The sequence below is a fragment of the Patella vulgata genome, chromosome 1 (genome assembly GCF_932274485.2).
Source record: "Patella vulgata chromosome 1, xgPatVulg1.2, whole genome shotgun sequence".
Classification (NCBI taxonomy): Eukaryota; Metazoa; Mollusca; class Gastropoda; family Patellidae; genus Patella; species Patella vulgata.
Genome location: NC_065879.2, coordinates 7070503 through 7091916, shown reverse-complemented (window position 1 = coordinate 7091916; position 21414 = coordinate 7070503). Strand labels below are relative to the sequence as shown.

At 38.1% G+C, this 21414-nt stretch overlaps 2 long non-coding RNA genes across 2 annotated transcripts; both read right to left on the bottom strand.

Moving 5' to 3' along the window:
• Positions 1-7550: 7550 nt before the first annotated feature.
• On the bottom strand, positions 7551-11035 carry LOC126815547 (uncharacterized). Its single transcript, XR_007677968.2, has 4 exons — positions 10978-11035; positions 10008-10064; positions 8499-8623; positions 7551-7691 (listed from the first exon to the last, which is right to left on the bottom strand). It is a non-coding gene; the product is annotated as an uncharacterized LOC126815547 (long non-coding RNA).
• Positions 11036-17237: 6202 nt separating this feature from the next.
• LOC126815575 (uncharacterized) lies at positions 17238-19094 on the bottom strand. Its single transcript, XR_007677989.2, has 3 exons — positions 19058-19094; positions 18210-18274; positions 17238-17356 (listed from the first exon to the last, which is right to left on the bottom strand). It is a non-coding gene; the product is annotated as an uncharacterized LOC126815575 (long non-coding RNA).
• Positions 19095-21414: the final 2320 nt, after the last annotated feature.

Sequence of the window (21414 nt, the reverse complement as noted above, 5' to 3'; positions counted from 1 at the left end):
AGAAAGTTCATCCTGATTTTCCGGCGTGGTTCTCCCTTATCAGTGATGCAGGACGGAGGGCCTGACAAGGATAGCTGTCTAGTCCTTCGGATGAGACGAAAAACCGAGGTCCCGTGTATACATTGGAATGCACGTAAAAGATCCCTTGGCAGTTGGAATTCGATGTAAGAGTAGGCGATAGTGCCGCTGCCCGGACAAAATTTCCCTCATAGCACACTGTATGGCGTATGCCCGTCTTCATTAGCCCAGCATAGGAGCAGAACAGTAGGACGTTAAGCCCCATTTCATTTCATTTCATTTCATTTCCTTTTGAAGTCTGTTGAAATGAAATCAAATAGGGTTTGAAGGAATATTTATCTGAACCAACCGGAATAAATGAAGAACGGCATACGCCATGCTGTGTATCTACTCTTCGTCGAATTTGAATTGTTCTTTCACTTCCACGGGAACTGGCCTCATCCGAACGACTAGCCCTCTTTTTCTGATTGGCATGCCCCCCCCCCCCCCTGCCCTTCATCAATGAAAATGGAAAAGCACACTGAAAAATCATGAGAGACTTTCTTGTGCCAGGCCCCAACTGTCGTGCGATGCGTTACGATAGTATTGTCCCTAATGAGTTCACGATCTACTACGTGCAGATACGTTCGGATACGTTTCAATACGACCAACACGATTGCTACGACTGTCGTGTGTTACGATAGTATTGTCCCTAATGAGTTCACGATCTACTACGTGCAGAAACGTTCGGATACGTTTCAATACGACCAACACGATTGCTACGACTGTCGTGTGTTACGATAGTATTGTCCCTAATGAGTTCACGATCTACTACGTGCAGAAACGTTCGGATACGTTTCAATACGACCAACACGATTGCTACGACTGTCGTGTGTTACGATAGTATTGTCCCTAATGAGTTCACGATCTACTACGTGCAGATACGTTCGGATACGTTTCAATACGACCAACACGATTGCTACGACTGTCGTGTGTTACGATAGTATTGTCCCTAATGAGTTCACGATCTACTACGTGCAGATACGTTCGGATACGTTTCAATACGACCAACACGATTGCTACGACTGTCGTGTGTTACGATAGTATTGTCCCTAATGAGTTCACGATCTGCTACTTGCAGATACGTTTCAATACGACCAACACGATTGCTACGACTGTCGTGTGTTACGATAGGATTGCCCCTATTGACTCCGCGATGTGGTACGTGCAGATACGTTCGGATACGTTTCAATACGATCAACACGATTGCTATACGATACGACTGATCACAATATATGATAAGTCCTGATACCTAGCATTAGCGAATACCGCGAGTGAACCAAGGAACTCCTGTGGTAAATGAACCAGCGCCTGATTCAATAACCCACTGTGTCTCCTTTTAATGGCTTTTATGGAGTTTGACGGACGCTCGTAATAATATGACCCAAATAGGTAGATAATCAATAATTAGGGGGATATGATATTAAATAAAATCAATGTTTTGGTGAATGATATTGACCTTATGCAGCATTCTTAGAAAATAAACAAAATGATGTCTAAGGAGAATTAACAAAATATTATTTCCTGGAAAAATATACCTTTATGAGTTTAAGAACCAACTCTATTTCTGGGGAAACATTCGTTCAATTAAACTATTTACTTGGTCAACACGTGCTTGTTTCCTTAGTGCGCCTAAGGAAAAGTAGGGGACTATTAAAGATACATTATGGGAGATTAAATAAAGAGCTGGCAGTTCTCTCTATAATAGTTAAAAACTAGATAATGTAAAGGGAATTTGCTGAAAATTTCAGTCAAATTGATCCATTCTGAACCGAGAATGTAGCGATTGAATTTTGGACCTAGCCTCGATCATCATTATAAAAGTCAGTACGATAAAAAAAAACACAGTTTCGATTATCTATTTTTTTTATTTAATTATGAATGAGCGTTGAGCAGAAGATCGGATTATAATCCAGTAAATATCGCAGGCTAGCGATGACATCGAGAGTTGATTATGATTTGGATAAGTTAATTAAAGTCTAATTGATAATTTAGATAACATTCCAGGCCTCAAGAAAGACCTGCAATTGGCAGATTTAGCTCTTGCATAATGTATGTTTAATATAGGTTCTCCCGTCTATGTGTCCCGCCATATCTGGTGAATGTCTTGACTGTGTTGCGTAATTGTCTGCTTAAGCAGATATAAGCAATTTGATTGATCAATGATTTGAGACACGATAGCTCTACTTATATTTGAGGTAGTATGTTCAAACATGGTTCAGATATTCATTCGTGTTTTGATTGTGTCCAGCGATGGATAATTTCGAGATAAGTTTACACCTCACACGTTTTGGAACATGATGCATCTGTTTCCAATAGTTGAGTAGGTATTCGTTTTGTAAATGCCTTGACTGACTGCGTGTGGTGATGAGCATTTTCTGTTTAGAATAAGCAGAGATAAGCCATTTGATTCGCTGAGACCTAAGAACGCAATGATGATAATTTTATTGGGGAACTGAAATGGAGTTTAACGTCCTACTGTTCTGCTACTGCTGGGCCAATGTAACACTATCTTAATGAAACCGAGATCAGTTTTGTACTTATTAGGGTTTATTTACATCGAAACAGAACATTAAACAGCTACATAAATTAAACAGGAACGAAATTAAAACAGGGGTATAAGCAATAACATTAACATGGTACCTTAAAGCGAGAATTTAATATTTTCTAAGAAAGTCAAAACATAATTATGTCTATGTCTTTTGCTCAATAGGTTATCAACTCACTATTATACGATCATAGGCATTATTTCCCACACTTCAAAATCATTGACACAAGAAATAATCAAAGCCCTGTATAGGGAAAGTTACGACAACTCATTTCCAGGCGCCATTTTGGGTCCCAATTATGACGCCATAAAAGCTATGACTGATAGACTTTAATTAGTGTGTACGTGTTTAGAACAAAGTGCATCATTGAAAAGCCGATGTTTATTATCAAAACCAACTGGGGTCAATACGTTTACTGCACCTAAATAATAGTTCGTATTTTATAAAATTGAAAATTAAGCACTTTGTCACACTAATGAAGACGGGCTCATGTCAACTGCTGTGAGGGAAATTTTACCCGGACAGTGGCTCTGGGCCTTACTATTATATCGGGGTTCCTTTACGTGCAGTGGGGTTGGATGGCTGAATGGTTAGCACGTGCGTTCTGTATCATAAAGTCTGTCATTGAGTCAACTGGCGTGACAAGGAGTAGGGTCGCCTGTCTAACTTCGTGGGTTTTCTCTGGGTCCTCCGGTTTCCTCCCACTACTAAAGACCCCTACGCGCAAGCGAATTATGGAAATAAAATTGAACCATATGTTAGTCCCGAAATGACCTGGTTTGTTTCGAGTGAACGATAAACCCCATTTCTCTCTCTCTCTCTCTCCCTTTACGTGCACGCCAGTATGTACACGTGGCTGGATTTCCAAGGCAGAAAATTTATCGTAAGACGCTTAGATTATTGTCCGATAATAAAATCCTAAATATAAAGGTGTCACCTTAAAACGGCTAAATTTTGTTGTTGAAACTCTATTTGTATTTGGTTTTAAGGGGTCGTTTGAGATAGTATTTGTTAATTCTCATTCAAACATATATTGTATGTACATATAAAATTACACAGGTCAGTGTATAATTATGGGGATGGAACTGGTTGACACCAAGGCCTAATTTACATTGTCAGCATGCTTTATGTATTGTCTATCTCTAATTATAATATACAATCAAAGGCTTTCAGCTGGTTTTTAAATCATAGATAGTAGACATTATCTATAGCCAAGAAGGATTTAGGCCTAGTAGAAACGTTAACCCTCTCGGTGCCGGACGTCGAGAGTTCTCCACACACGTTTTTTCCATTAGACGTTCAGAGGTCGAAAATTCTAGAACTATAAAGGCAATACGTATAGTATCCAGTACCGCTAATAGGTGACGGATTGTCATTTTACCCGTGTACTCCCGTCTTCTTTGGGAATTTCTGGAAACTGGCATGAAAAGAGGTCATAAACGTTGTTTTCGTCCCCAAAAGTCGTGATATTTATCAGAATTTCATGCGATTTATGAAAACGCCTCTTTTAGACCCGAAAATGGCGTAATTATGATATTTTACTTGATACCTAGATATAACTTTGTGCTTGACGAATTCAAAAACCACAAAGTCCTATCTCCATTTATCGTATTTCAGTTAGCCCAAACTGAATGCCACTACATTTGGAAACACCATACACTCTGTTAGCTTCTTATATTGATAGCTTCCCCAGCTATGAAAATTTAGTAAAAATTCATGGAGATTCAAAATTCAGTGATGCAATACTCCATACCCATTTTTCTCAATTTAGGAAAAGGTGGGCAGGCCACGATATCTTTATATCGGCAAATACCAAAACACAACACAGTTATCTGATCAAAGATTTTAGAAGGCGTTTGGCGCGTTCAACCTGTTACCACGAGGTCGAATGGAGCTATAATGAAAGTGTTCTATTTCAGAGACAATTGCCCAAACGAAGATCTACCCCTTGTTCCTACCCCTTCCAAATTCATTAAAATTACCCAGAAAATCAAACTTCAAACAATGTACATTACTTCTAGAGCAAGATATGAACACAAATTTGCATAGAAGGGGACAGGAAACGGTTTTTCTGTAAATATCTCGAATTACATAATATATAACGGTGCATTTCATTGCAATTAGTGGAGGTCCTTGCGTTTGAAGACCCCCCCCCCCCACACACACACACAACCCTCCATCTTCTCTCACAGTATACACAACATATCTGACCTAATTTCAGTTAAATTTTCTGTTAGTTTTATTAGTTTAAATGACAGATTATTTAGCTTCACCAATATCAATCAAGTGACCGAGAGATTCCAAAAGCTGAAAAACAAAATCATAAATAAAATCATACTTTTGTTTGGTAAAATACTATTAACACCAGGTACAATTTTATGGATACACAATTACTGAGTTTAACACTAAGCGACGTTTCGGCGAGGATACTCGCGTCTTTATTGTCGAAACGTCGCTTAGTATGAAACTCAGTAATTTATCGTCGAAACGTCGCTTAGTATTAAACTCAGTAATTGTGTATCCATGAAATTTTACCTTGTGTTAATATGTTCAATTACTAAATGCCAATCAAAGGAGGTAAAATGTTATTGTTCACTTCTTGTGTACAGTTAAAGTAGCTGCATGATTGTCAGAGCTATAATATAATATCATTTAGTACAGGACAACAGATAACCTCAAATATTGTTTCAACCGGCACGGTATTGAAAAATATAGTCATTGATGGATTGTTTCCCTTTGTATCATGGATTAACAGAATGGGGTTTAGTGCCCCCTCAAAACATTACTTTGGTCATTTCCATGGTTACGTGTGCAATGCGTTGGGGCGATTTTCTCGGACAGCAGAGTATTCACCCACTTTGAATTCCGTCTTTCAATGGTTCTTTTACGTGCACTTCAATAATAGTACTTCGTACTTCCCCACAACAATTCGAGATTGGGAATTATTAAAGGACCCCATAAAGCCATCAACCAACATTAAATCCTTCAAATATCTATACAAACAAAAATTACGTTCCTTAATACATAAAGCGCCAATCTACTACTGTAAAGGTAATAGACATGAAAATATTATTGACACTAGAATACGGCATGGGTGTAGTTCGTTGCAAAATGATTTGTATAAAATAAACGTTGTGAATGATCCCACATGTTCTTGCGGCAAATTTATAGAAAATGCCGAACACTATTTCCTGCAATGTCACTTATATGATGTAATTCGTGCTGAACTATTAAATACATTGTCAAATTATTCTGTGATAAATATAGATATCCAATTGTGCGGCAATTCAGAATTGTCAATTGAGATGAATACAAACCTTTTCCTTGAAGTTCACAAACATATCAAACTTTCAAAACGATTTAAATAAAAGTTATTGTTAGTAGTTACATCTTAGAATAAATTATTAGCTATAGCTTTTTTTGGTGGATAACATTTTTTTTTTTTTTTTTTTTTCCGCACCCCCACCCCCCTTTTTTTATTATTATTATTTTATACATGGATCAGTTCATTTATATCCCATTTATTAAACTTTATTTTTCAATGTTTTAAATATAATTTTATATTCTCTTTATCACCTCTTCACTTATTTTATATAGAGCTTTGCGATATAATTCATCTGACTTTACTTATATTACTTATAAATTATTTATTATTCTATATACTATTTCGCAATCTTGTTAGTATTAAATAATGTCTATCATTTGTATGTATGGAAAGGGCTTTTCTAAGTTTTTGAAACTTGTGCTCAATCCTTTTGATATTTGTCAATAAAATATGTTTTTAAACAAAAAAAAATAGTACATGACCATTCATCTCATACGAACTTCTTTCTTTAAGATCAGGTGTTTTAAATTTAATTTTATATTTTGTATGTTATGTCCCAACCCCCATTAAAGGGAAATTATGGGAGATCAGATAAAGAGCTGACGGTTCTTGCTATAATAGTTACAGGGGCGTTAGGGAGATTAGATAAAGAGTTGACAGTCCTCGCTATGATAGTTAAAAAAAATAGATAACGTTAATAGGTGCTGAAAATTTCAGTGAGATTGTTCCACTCTGAACCGAGATATTAGCTTTTGAATTTTAGTCTAGCCTCGATTATCATTACTAAAGTCGGTTCGCTAAAAACAAAGTATAGATTATCCATTTTTACGTTTAGTTATTTTTCAAAAAATGTATTCCAATCCGCTAAATATCGCAGGCTAGCGATGGCATCGAGAGTTGATTATGGGCTGGATAAGTTAATTAATGTCTAATTAATAACTTAGATAACATTTCAGGCCTGAAGAAATACCTGCAATAGGCAAATTTAGCTATTACATAATGTATGTTTAATATTAATATCATTAATACATTGACGTCATTATTAATGTGACGTCATAATGTATGTTTAAGGCGGGCGGAAATAAACCAATAATTTGAATTCGTTGTGTATGAAAGGATACACATTTACTTACGATTGTCCAGTAGTGTACAAATTCATCTTCTGTTACCAAGCCATCCTCTGTAATGTAATATCAAGAGTGGAATCTAAACATACACCTTTAGAAATATCTAATGTTTGGGCATTCTCTAGAATCCAAGCATTTTTGAAAAAAATCTAACTCGTTGCAGTGTTTCAATAACAAGGCCAGTAACACCAAAATATATGTTGCGATATGTTGCGTTAATTGTGATTATTTGTGATTATAAAGATTGAGATTTCCATAAAATGTCATTAATTTGTCACGGAACGCCAAGGATTTAAATGAGGAGAAATTACTAGTCTGAATCCATATAAAAAGCTTGTTATCTCCCTTTAATCATTCCACTATGTCATCGCCACAGTTAATGGCTCTGAAAACCTCCTACCTACAGTTTCTTAAATGGGTATTTAGAAACCCCAGTACTTGAAGTAGTTGACTACCAATTAAACTTACCATCATAATCCATCAGCTTAAAGAAGGCATCGTAGTCATGTTTCTCCAGTCTGTTATCGTTATCTATATCGTAGATGTCATAGAGTTCATGAGATAATCTATAAAGCTCAGGGGTTGTTTTGTTAATGTATGACGTATATTCTAGTCGACTGATTACTCCATCCACTGTAAATACAATAAGTTACAATTTCATATTTTTTAGTTATATTTTTAAAATGTATTAAAATAATGCCTTAAAATCAATGCTATGTATAAACAGTCCTACCTTGTTAAAGAATAATCCTATTAATCCTATAATTCACTATTGCCAGTTGAGAAATTGGCAAAAATATTATTTTCAATTTCAAATTCAAACGTTTGAAGATAGCTATCCCATGGTGGGGGAAAATGAAAACAAGGGAGGTAATTGGGGGTACTTGTGTTATTATTTCCAGGGTGAATGATTTTTAAGTGTGAGAATGATACCTATGATCGTATAATAGTGAGTTGACAACCTACTGAGCAAAAGACATAAAAATAATTATGTTTTGACGTTCTTAGAAAATATGAAATTGTAACTTTAATTTATATAAAATCAGAGATAGTGAGCGGTCTGAGAGGGGACGTCATGGCCTCCTCGGCTTAGAGGCTAGGGTGTATCAGCAAAACAGATCGGCTGTGTGGGAATTACAGTTATGTCATGTGGTTCAACCAGTAGACAGGTTGTGCAACGATATGATTACGATTTCGATTACGATTAAGAATACGTATTAATAATCGTAATCGTAATCGTGACGACGAAATTCTTTTGCGGAAAATTACGATAAGGAATACGGCGCAGTCATGATTCTGCAAAACAGAGTCTAACAGGCATTTCTCGGCCAATGCAAGGATCGAACACGCGATCTCTAGGCTAGGAGCCAGCGTCTTACCCATTTACCCACCGTAGATCCACATGAGTATGTTCACCCACATAAAACGTCTTATACTTACATGGTTCAGTGTCATAGACGTAGAAAGTAAAATCGAGTTCAGATCTTTCAAACTTATTATCACCATTAAAGTCGTTACCATGGAACATGGCAAGGGCGGTTTCGTTATATGGTTGAAGGATGTTGCTATAAATAGATAAAGAGATAAGGAAATGATATAAAATGGCACATGGTTGAACGTCCTAAAGAATTGGCTAATGAATTAAAGACGGACATATGTCCCTTCAGTGTGGTATTGGAGACATTGTGCCGGGAATTCCAACTGCCACGGTATATTTTACGTGCACGCCAATATTCAATGTATGCACGGGACCTCGGTATTTCGTCCCATCCGAACGACCCTAAGTTGTCCCTTGCCAGACCCTCTATCCTGCACCACTGACAAGGATCAACTACGGCCAACACGGTGATCAAACACAGGACTTCAACGCTAGCAAGTCAACATGCTACTCACTGAGTCAACGCGGCTCAAAACATATAAGGTCAGGAACAGTAGGAAGATACGATGGATGCTATATATCGTCGCCCTTATTATAATGTGTTAGTTAGAATACCACGCCTTGACCCGAACCCTAACCCTAGCTTAGAGCTGTACATAAATCTGTGGGTACAAATCTGTTAGAATACCACGCCTTGACCTGAACCCTAACCCTAGCTTAGAGCTGTACATAAATCTGTGGGTACAAATCTGTTAGAATACCACGCCTTGACCCGAACCCTAACCCTAGCTTAGCGCTGTCCATAAATCCGTGGGTACAAATCTGTTAGAATACCACGCCTTGACCCGAACCCTAACCCTAGCTTAGAGCTGTACATAAATCTGTGGGTACAAATCTCCGTCCTAACTTTAAAGGAACCGATATAGCATTTACGACCATGTACCCATTATCGATGGGATGGTTTTATTAATGATATTTGTAGGCGATGGGGTGGTTTAATTAAAGATATTTGTTGGTGATGAGGTAATTTACTTTATGATATTTGTTGGTAACCGGATGGCTTAATTAAAGATATTTGTTGGTGATGAGGTGATTTACTTTATGATATTTGTTGGTAACCGGATGGGTTAATTAAAGATATTAAAATGTTGCTGATGAGGTGATTTATTTTATGGTATTTGTGTTACGGGGTGGTATAAAGAATGGGATTGGTGGTATAATGATTGGTATTGGTGATATAATGACTGGTATTGGTGGCATAATGAATGATATCGGTGGCATAATGAATTGTATCGGTGGTATAATGAATGGTATTGGTGGTATAATGAATGGTATCGGTCGCATAATGAATGGTATTGGTGGCATAATGAATGATATCGGTGGCATAATGAATGGTATCGGTGGTATAATGAATGGTATCGGTGGCATAATGAATGGTATTGGTGGTATCATTAATTGTATAGTGATTGGCGCTGGGTGGGGGCGGAGCGGGTTAATTAAAGGCAAATGTTGGTGATGTGGGGGCGTTAAATTAAATGTATTTGTAGGCGATGAATATCTCCATAACTTACGCAAAACAACCGGAGAATAACACAGCAACAATAACTAACAGCAACATGATCACTTTTCTACAACAAATTAAAAGTACATTAAGGAATTTAATATTTTGTGAATTAATTGTTTTCATCTATTCAATTACCTTGATTTTTTACCAACGATAGAGCACAGAACAGGGCCATTTCCAGAAAACTCTTATTTGTATGTTGGTATCATTTCGTTGTTTTTGGCGCGGGAGGGAGGGGGTGTTTAAAAAACCCCAACATAATCGTGATTCTTGGACTCTATTTTTATACAATATACAATGGAAGAGGGTTGGCTTATAATTGCTTTGGGGTTGGATGGACGAATAGTTAGCTCGAGCGCGCTGTATCATAAGGTCTGTCATTGAGTCAACTGGTGTGGTTTCGATTCCTCGGTTGTATGTGACAAAGGTAGGGTCGCCTGTCCAACCTCATGGGTTTTCTCCGGGTTCTCCGGTTTCCTCCCACTGCTAAAGACCCCTACGCGCAAGCGAATCATTGAAATAAAATTTGAACCATATGTTAGTCCCGAAATGACCTAGTTTGTGTCGAGTGAACGTTACCCCCTATCTCTCTCTCTCTCTCTCTCTCTCTCAACGCTCCTAGCCTTTGACATATTAAACTGTTAAAACAACCCAAACTCAATATATAAAAATACAATAAAAGTTGTAGGAAATTACTAGACCAAAATCAGATGGCAGTATATCCATATTTATGTCGATTCTACCTCTAAAAGTCCAACATATTATATCTCGATTATGGACTCTGGCATGTATAACAAAATGATGTCAAATTAAGAAAGACCCAATTTTAACATTTGCACATTACTGCTTCATCGAATTCTATAGTTTCTTTGCTGCGTGTTGATGTAAATGTGCCCCAGTCTTTCGCAAGTCTCCATGAGCACCATTGTCACCCATAAAAATACACTAAATTCACCACATAACGAAACAGTTCTTACCTTACTAACGAGACGGAGACGGTCTGGAGATTATCTCAAGAAAAGGAAGGGATAAGGAAAATCTTATCTTTAAATTGTCGTTTGCTATCAGAGTTTGATGACGTTTAATTGTACGTGTATAGTTCTACGATTAGATAAGGTCTTCATTAATATATATAAGGTTTCGTAAATTTCGTGCTGTCTCAGGTGATTGCCATTTCATCGGTCAAAGCCCAGTCTATCAGTAGTGATGGTTCCGGTTGGCGTGTCCATTTTTGTTCATTTATCAATGATTTACAGTATTCAAGAACACTTTATACCACCCCTGGAGCGCTCAAGGCTAACTTTTTTAAAGGGTGGGGGAGCGAGTGGTTTAACGTGTGCGCATGAGATCACAAGGTCTGTCATTGAGTCAAAGTGATATGGTATCGACTCCCCCCCACCGCGGGTTTTCGCCGGGTCCAAGGGTTTCCTCCCACTGCTAAAGACTCCTACGCGTAAGCGAATTATTACAATAAAAATGTATAATACTATATATATATATACTGTAGAGGTTATTTAAGTTCTTTAATTAATGCTCTGTTTAATGTATTAAAGTCGTTAGTGACAACGAGAACCGAGCTAATTATATAATGAGAAATACCTTGTATATTATACTCGGTTAATGACACCATATTCTGGTAAATCCAAATATGGTAATCCCAATCTTTAAAGACGTAAACACTCGTCCTCCTTGATGCCCATATTAGTACATTGTATTTAAATCCGGGGTAGCTTCTGATCAGCTGACCAATCAGACAAAGGAAATGTCTGACCAAATACCTGGGGGTCAATCCATGACTCATTCACGTATCCTCTTTATAAGAACGAGTGAGATTTAGGTTTCTTTAGACATCAGAAGGACGTTCCCACACCCCCCTCAGCTGAGAGCCTGTGGAACAGACATCATAGAGTGGTCCTAGATAGACGTTTAGCCGCCCGGCTCATGGTCCGAGATACCGACACTATGCGGGTTCTTACAAGAAATAGCGACACCATGCAGTGTTCATAGAGGGACATAGCTTTGGGCGTCTTGGCTAAGGGCCCGAGGGAGATCAAAATTAGTTTCATAATTGATCGTAGCATCACAATTAAACAATTGATCGTAGCATCACAATTAAACAATATCTTAGTTTCGAGTAGGCCATAGCACTATAAATGGCGTATGCCGGTCCTCATTAGCCAAGTCGAAGCACAACAGCAGGGCGTTAAATCTCATGACGAATTACTTGTTATTATGATCTCGGTTGAAATAACAGGAAAAACAGGTGTTTTATAATAATCAATATTTTATTATGTGATCTGCATTGAGAAATATTAAATTGGCAGTGAAAGTAACATGAAATAGAATTTAAAAAATTGCAAGATTAGAAGCCCCATCTGATAAAAAAGATTAGATTATACATTATCTTAGATTAGAAATTACACGAATAGAAGTTATAAGTTAGACGACAGCACGACATAATTTTGAATCTAATATATCGCCATAATATAGAAGGATAACCCGTGTTTTCCCTTTGCTTTCGTCATCTTCAATGATCTCTGTATTAAAATTATATTTGGAATGTGTTTAACCACTTCTATCACATATATTGTCCTTTAAGAGCCCGAGTTACTGATACACATTTTACATGCCCTTCCATATTTCCTTTATGTGCTAGATATAGGCATTGAACCAAGGATATGCGACATTGAGTTTGCGAGTACAGGTACTCATGTGCCAATACCTTACCATCACAAAAATGTTAGTTTTGGCATACAACTTTGCTAAAGAAACAAGTACCAGCGTATGATGGGCTAGGGACGTCATCGCATCCTTCTGTCCAAGGAACAGCATACCACGTTTCATGTCTATCAACATGAATTGGCAGAGCTTTGGGCTAAGTAGTGGCTAAGGCCCACGGTCCATGTGCTGAAAATATTTTAAGTGCAAGAAATTCCTTAAAATTAAGAATAAAAACACCCCTAAGTAAAATCCTTATTCCAAGTCGTATGCTGATAACAACTTTGGACAATCGTTATTCCAGCTAAAGGGAAGGAAAATCACCAAATTCTTCCTTAAATCTGAGGTACCTCTAGAGTTATCCCAAGTAATACAATTGTTCAGTATTTTTATAAAAGTATTGGCGTGTACATGTTTATCATGGTTGGGGTTATCGCCTTGAATCAGTTGTATCAGAGAGCTTTACACAGAGAAAGAGTTTACAAGGACAGGGATAATCCCTTTGGGGCATTGACTGATGAAAAAATATATAAACGGTATCATTTTGACAGGAATTCTGTTCATCACTGATTTGACTGAAATGACATCATTCGAAGTACTGGGAGAAACCAAGCCGCCCCGCCATTGCTGCAAGTATTTTCAATAATTCGCTTGCGCGTAGGGTTCTTTAGCACTGGGAGGAAACCGGAGGACCCGTAGAAAACCCATGAGGTTGGACAGGCGCCCCTACTCCTTGTCACGTACAACCTGGGAATCGAAAGCACGCAAGTTGGGCTCTCTCACAGACCTTATGATACAACGTGCACGCGCCATACACCCCCCACTACCACCACTTTGCACTGAGAGAACACATCAAGGTATAATCATCGTTGACAGTGTCTACCAATGTAATTCATAGCTTCTAGTACCATGTATTCACCATAGAATTGATACACAAAGGCGGTATAACTCTACATTAACACGTATAAATTGGTAAGGGCAGATTGTAAGGCGAATTAGGATTCGTTTTAATCAAGCATCTTGTTTAAAGATCCATTATGGGAGATAAGATAAAGAGCTGGAAGTTCTCACTATAATAGTTAAAAACTAGATAACGTAGATGGAATGTACTGTAATGTAAAGTCAAATTGATCCATACTGAACCGAATATTTAGCGATTGAATTTTAGGCCTATCCTCGATCATCATTACTAAAGTCGGTACGGTAAAAACATAGTCTCGTTTATCTATTTTTTTTATTTAATCAGAAGCAGCAGACCGGGTTCTAATCCAGTACATATCGCAGGCTAGCGATGCCATCGAGAGTTGATTATGGTCTGGATAAATTAATTAATGTCTAATTAATAATTTACATAACATTTCAGGCCTAAAAAAGACTTGCAATTGGCAGATTTAGCTCTTGCATAATGCATCTTTGAGTTCGTTGAAATATTGACGTTTATGATACTTATGTGTCGCAGGGTTAATATGTATATTAATGTTGCGCTAGCGTATTTTATTTTATCATCAATAGCTTTATAGTTGCTGATGAGTTTAAGTCATTTACGATCATATATTTATGTGATTAACCTAAATAAAGAATCCTACATGTTTTGGCGTGTTTTTAACTAACGACCCCGTGACATATGTATGAAGGAACATCGAATCGATATTATAACAAAATTATTTTATTATCTAAAATTACAGATTATTTAGTTCCACCAACATCAATCAAGTGACCAAGAGATTCCAAAAGCTGAAAAACAAAATAGGTGAGAAAATAAATCGTTTGGTGTATTTAGGTTTATAGATGATGGATGGATGGGAGTAAATGCTTCTTCGTGATCCGTTAGATTATTACTGAATTCTGATAAATGAGAACAAATCTCCCGTCAAAAGGCAACACCTAGTAACTCACGTTTTTTCTTATTTTGAGAAAACAAAGGAAAACGTAATGAATGAATATTAAAACCCAGCTTGTCCATTGATTTGACTAAAGAGTTGCTAGGGTTTTCTGTGGCATACTAGGCAAATGAAGGAAGTTGCTAGGTTGTGTCATAGGTGTAACTGCTTACAAAATCAAAACATTGGAATATCTTGTACAACAACAAGAAGCACATACCCTAGTAACTACAAAGTGAGGTACTAGGTTTTGACTTTTGACGGGAGAAATATCATGTTGGTCTGATTCCAGCTGTCAAGATAGATTCCAAGGGAATATCTCCCTCCGTTTTGAGCTAAAGACATGTTCTGTTTTCTTAAAAAATTATTGGTAATTCCAGATTGTGTCTTTTTAATGGAGAGGGAGAAAGAAATGGACACTGGACACAAACTAGGTCATTTCGGGACTAACACATGGTTCAATTTTATTTCAATAATTCGCTTGCACGTTGGAGTCTTCAGTAGTGGGAGGAACCCGGAGGACCCGGGAAAACCCACGAGGTTGGACATGCGACTCTACTCCTTGTCTTGGCAATGGAGAATTATTAGTCAGATACTACTGGGTCGTATAAAAGATAGATTTTTAAGTTTAAGCGACAGTCCAATACAAATATAAATCCTAACGGGTTATTAAAGACAAAGCGAAGACAACAAGTCCATTAAACTTTCATCAATCAAAAGTCAAAACTAGTAAGTGATGGCTAGGAGCAGAACAGTAGGACGTTAAACCCCATTTCATTTCATTGCATTTCAATAAGTGATGGCATCTCAAATGGGAAACTAAATAATAATACTAATACCCAATAGTGAGTCATGTGTCCCTGGTACTGGGCTGGGGGCTGACAAGAAATAGCTTATTGCCTTTCGGATGGGACGAACAAACCGAGTTTCCGTATATTGTAGTCACAGACATATTATTAATTGCCAGGGGACCAATGAAAATGGTTGACTTGTCTCGGTAATTAAGATGTTAACAATTTCTTCCCTGTCAACAAGTCATCACACAGTGTACAAGCTCTGGCATATCGGGTCAATTGGCGCTTGTTGTTTATTGTCCAGACCAGGTTATTCATATAAATAAAACATTTACTTACTATACCCCAATAGTGTACAAATTCTTGTTCTGTTACCCACGTATCACCTGTAATACATATCAATAGAACAGATTTTAAATTTAATATTCAAAACTATTTAATTCATACCTGTGCGGAACATTTAAGATTTTCATTATTCCTGGGTTATATGCCTGTTGTACGGGATTATCAAATTACTAGGTGATCGAGACTAAACACCACGCGGAGAGAGACAAATAGAGTGTGTGTGGGGGGGGTAGTTTCGTGATTAGCAGACGGTTCAATTTTATTTCAATAATTCTTAGGGGATCTGACGCTATGGGAAGAAACTGAGCGAGATTGTATTAGCAACCCTAGTCCCTGTCACGAACAAGCGGAAATCGAAATCATGCCACGTGACTCAATGACAGACGTAAAACCATGCGACCACCCAACTCCCCACAGTTCCATAAACAAATGTGGATATCTTAAATGAGAAAAAACTAAATATTTCACATAGCGACATTTTCTTGTATCGTGGTTCTATTAGGCGATACTCATATTCTCCTTGTCCAACACTCAGATTAGTGCATGAGCTATGGTGGGGTTCGGATTATGGCGATAATAATATTGTTTAAATTTATATTCTGGTTTGAAGGTTAACTGCAAAAAAGAAACGAGAGAGAGAGAGAGAGAGAGAGAGAGAGAGAGAGAGAGCGATGGGGTTTAAGTCTTTTCGGGACTAGCTCATGGTTCAATTTTATTTCAATAATTCGTTTGCGCGAAGTGGTCTTAAGCAGTGGGAGGAAACCGGAGGACCCAGAGAAAACCCACGAGGTTGGACAGGCGACCCTACTTCTGGTCACGTACAACCGGGGTATCGAAACCCCGCCAGTTCGATCACTCAATGACAGACCGTATGATACAGCGCGTGCGTGCTAATTTGGCCATCCACCCCCCCCCCCCCCAAAAAAAAGAAACGAAAATGAGAAATTATTTTTGAGATTGAGCTAAATGTGAAATTTGCTACTTACCATCATAATCCATCAGCTTAAAGAAGGCATCGTAGTCATGTTTTTCCAGGAAATTATCATTATCAATATCATAGAGGTCATAGAGTTCATGAGATAAGTTGTAAAGCGTGGGAGATGTTTTGTTTATGTATGACGTATATTCAAGTCGACTGATTATTCCATCCACTGTACAACCAATAGAAAATAAAATTATAAGTCATTAAAAGTCTTCAACGTTGAAAACATGAATTATTTGTCAATTTAAATCAACAGTGATGTTGTGATCTTACTGGGAAAAGATGGACTTCTGATATCCAATACATAAGACAAAATAAACATTTTACCATTGGGGAAGTCAAGCTTGAATCATATTAGGAACATATTTTGGGTCAATCAGCACCATTCGTATCCCAAACCTAAACAAATGCTTGGAAGAAATGTCTAAGGCATATGACGGGTGTACAAACAGTAATTCGGTTGTGCAAACAAGCGAGGGGGAAGTGATTCGTATACGGTGGACAATACTTACATGGTTCTGTGTCGTAAACGTTGAAACTAAAATCGAGTTCTGCTCTTTCAAATTTACCATCCCCATTGAAATCATTAGCGTGGAACATCTGCCGGGCTGTGGCATTATAGGGCTCTAGCTCGTTACTATAGATGCATAACAAGAAATATTAAATACAACGCAGATGTGGGACCTATACCGTTGGAATTTGAAAAGACATTGATGAAGAATGGTTTGACATACAAAAAAAATAACACACTAGTAGTTATCAAAAATGGTTCTGGTAAAATTATTATTTCCGACCATATTCATCTAAAAAGTTCGGCCAGACATTAAGAAACTTCTAATACTATTATGCCCCATACACTAGTCTAGCCTACCCAAGAAATGACAGGGGAATCGACTTCTTACTTTTCTGGATCAACCGAGATAATGCTTGTCTACACAACGGCCACACGGCCAAGTCTTTTTTAGTTTTCTAACATTAATATGCTGCGAAGGGTAAAAACTGGATTTCGGGTTTCATACCCATCCGAACGACAAGAGCCCGTCATGTCTGTCAGCTTATGGGGAAAACCCTCTTGGTCAACACCGGGATAGAACTACAGGTGGAAGACCTCGTGCCATACTCACTCATCGGGTCGCCGTACTTTCCAATTTACAGGAAGACGTCTGTGGTGAGCTAACAGGGGCGTCGATGTGGTATTTAAAGACCACGGGCAGCATGTATTCCATAATTATAGATAACTTTTCTTATCGTGGTTCCGGGGATGTCTATTCCGAAGTGTCTGACTTCCTTTTTGATAGCTACCTTGATGGTTGACTGTCCGTGTCGTTGTGAGTTAGAAAGAAAAAGTCCAGTTTTTGTACATTCTCTAAAACTTCTGTTCTTTCGAAAATTCAGAAACTGACAAGAACAGAACCATCTTCTTCTAAAGCAATTGTCCATCAAACTAGCCATCTCAGTGGTCAGACACTTAAGCCGAGCCCATAACTTACGCTAAACAACCGGAGAATAACACAGCAACAATAACTAACAGCAACATGATCACTTTTAATTTTATCTACAACAAATAAAAAACACAATACATCATTTCAATAAATAGAGAGAGAGAGAGAGAGAGAGGGTGGGTATTTAACGTCCATTCGACACAAACTAGGTCATTCCGGAGCTAACCTATGGTTCAATTTTATTTCAGTCCCGAAATGACCTAGTCTGTGTCGACGTTACACCCTCTCTCTCTCTCTCTCTCTCTCTCTCTCTCCCTCCAAAACCAGCAAAATATTAATGAGAGATAAACGGCCTGGATTCAATTTGATTTAAAAGCAACGCCAGCGACACCAGACAGGGAAAATTTTAAGTTACATGTACTTCGGAGGGTTGGATGGCCGAATGATTAGCACGTGCGTGCTGTATCATAAGGCCTGTCATTGAGTCAACTGGCGTGGTTTCGAATCCCCGGTTGTACGTGACAAGGAGTAGGGTCGCCTGTCCAGCCTCGTGGGTTTTCTCCGGGTCCTCCGGTTTCCTCCCACTGCTAAAGACCCTTACGCGCAAGCGAATTATTGAAATAAAATCAAATCATATGTTAGTCCCGAAATGACCTAGTTTGTGTCGAGTGGACGTTAAACCCCATTTCTCTCTCTCTCTACATGTACTTCTGGTTAGTGAGCCAGCGACATACTAACTGAGCAATATTGGTAAGATTTATCATACGTCAACAGCATTCAAAATCAAAAGGACATCACAACGTGTCCGTCTTGGCGGATCGGTTGGAAAAATGATTGATTCAGAGAACTTCAGATCGTTTTACAGAATTATTCAGCTTTAAACAACAATACCTTACCTTACTATAAAGAGACGGAGAAAGTCTGGAGATTATCTCAAGGAATGGGGGAGAAAAGGACAATCTTATCTGTTAATTATCGTCTGTGTCACGGTTTGGTTTCACTTTTAGTTCTGCGATAAAGATATGTTATATATGGACAGACCGTTTAATAAAGTGCGAGTTATTTTTTGTGGGGGTATTGTCCTACCTGAAGCTGGCAATTTCCAAGAGTGAATACAAATTATAGCAATTTATTATTAGCTTCCCAAATTTCCCAAACGATATTCCGTACAGTATACATTTAGAACACTGTAATGAATGTATACCCATAGCTAGCTCTTCAATAACGATGCGTTCAGATGTTAGTGCTAAATGTTAAGGCCAGCTCAATTTGTCGTCATAGGTCACGGGATGTAAACAGGGCTAGCGCTAATCCAAACCCTAACCCTTACCTACAACCTAACCCCTACCTCCAACCTCGCCAACAATCACGTGGCCTAACCTTATTTAGGTCTAGGCCACCTTAACGAAAATGAGCCGACCTTAACAAATAGATTTAGCCCGTTCAGAGAGTATTTGTGTACTAAATTATATCAATGGGTGAAACACACGTAGCCTACATTCATTCGAAAATAAACGAACTCGGATGTTATCTGGAAAACGGACGTTGACCCCTCTACCTTCGAAGAAACGAGCGAAATGAATCCACATTGGGAGTTACAGTGGCTCATTAATCAGGAATTGTCGGATTGGATATGTGTGTATATGTGTGTATTCATACGTCATTGAGTTCCGGGACGTTGGGTGGGGGATTGTGAATAAGCCTACTGAATAAAATGACAACTAAATGTTTGTTTCAAATGATCTATAAGCAGGATCTGGTAGAGGTTATCAAAAGCAGTGCTTAGATAAAATAGCACATTTTTATAATCTAGTTTTTTTTATCTCGAACAATAGTCGTTTCTGTATATTTCAATAGTTGGCGATCCTTTTAAAAATCAAAAGAGGGATTAGAAGCAGTTATTTAAATATTTTTTGGTGTGCTATCTTGTTACGCATAAGCTTGGTTATTGTACATTGTAGTTCTCTACCGAAAATCCAGAACAAATTCGTACGGACTTGCTGCCCATTTCAAGTAGAACAGAATTACAATAGTTATTGAATCTACCGATGCTTCTTGAGCACAAGTGGAAATGTGCCATATTATAAAACGTACAATGTCATCCTGGCATGGGTTAAGAACACGTCGAACGTTTCGATGTGAAAGAATGAACAATTTGCACTTAGTTCTTTACGGGGACGACTTATTAGATTGCGTTTAAACTATCATCCGATTTGTTATTAATAATTGACGAGTTTCACATTAGCTTATTTATTCTAGAACACTTCGTGTATTTAGCGAGACAAGTCCAATAAGGTTTTCGTCCACCCGACACAAACTAGGTAATATGAAACAATATGACCCGCGTAGGGTCTTGTATAGCAGTGGCAGGAAACCGGAGGGCCCCGGGAAAATTCACAAGGTTGGAGCGGCGGCCTAGCTCTTTGTCCTGTACATGTAAGGAAGCGTATTTGGCATTAGGGGGTACTCCTCATCTCGATGGATCTGACAAGCGACCACAATCATAGAAACTCCACCCAACTGCCTGATACACAATATATACGAAAATTTGTGACTGTAGTTTCCCTGTCTGTTCAGGATTGGCGGCTACACTAGCGCTCCCCACAGACTGACATTTGGTGCTTATGGGTAGCTCGGACCGGCGAATAACATGGCGTTGGCCTACCACTTCCGGTTTTGGAGTCATACTACTTTCAATCCGTGCAGCGTCAGGTCATCCGCTAGAGTCTTATAATAAATAAACATATTTCATATTGGCAAACCACAATGTAACATTACAAAAAATAATATAAGATACATGAGAACAGTGTCATTTCTAAGATATTTTTTTTGTATAAAGATATATATTGTTTGTATATGTGGATTAGATAGGCGGTAAGGTCTAACGTAACACAACAAAACATTAATACGCGCATGAATATATATATTTCTCCGCTTTCTTTCATGTAACGGGGTATTGGATGGCCGAATGGTTAGCACGTGCGCGTTGTATCATAAGGTCTGTCATTGAGTGAACTGGCGTGGTTTAGATTCCCCGGTTGTACGTGACAAGGAGTAGGGTCGTCTGTCAAACCTCGTGGGTTTTCTCCGGGTCCTCTAGTTTTCTCCCACTGCTAAAGACCCCTACGCATAAACGAATTATTGAAATAAAAAATTGAACCATGTGTTAGTTCGAAATGACCTAGTTTGTGTCGAGTGGACGTTAAACTCTCTCTCTCTCTCTCTCTCTCTCTCTCTTTTTTTTATGTAACAA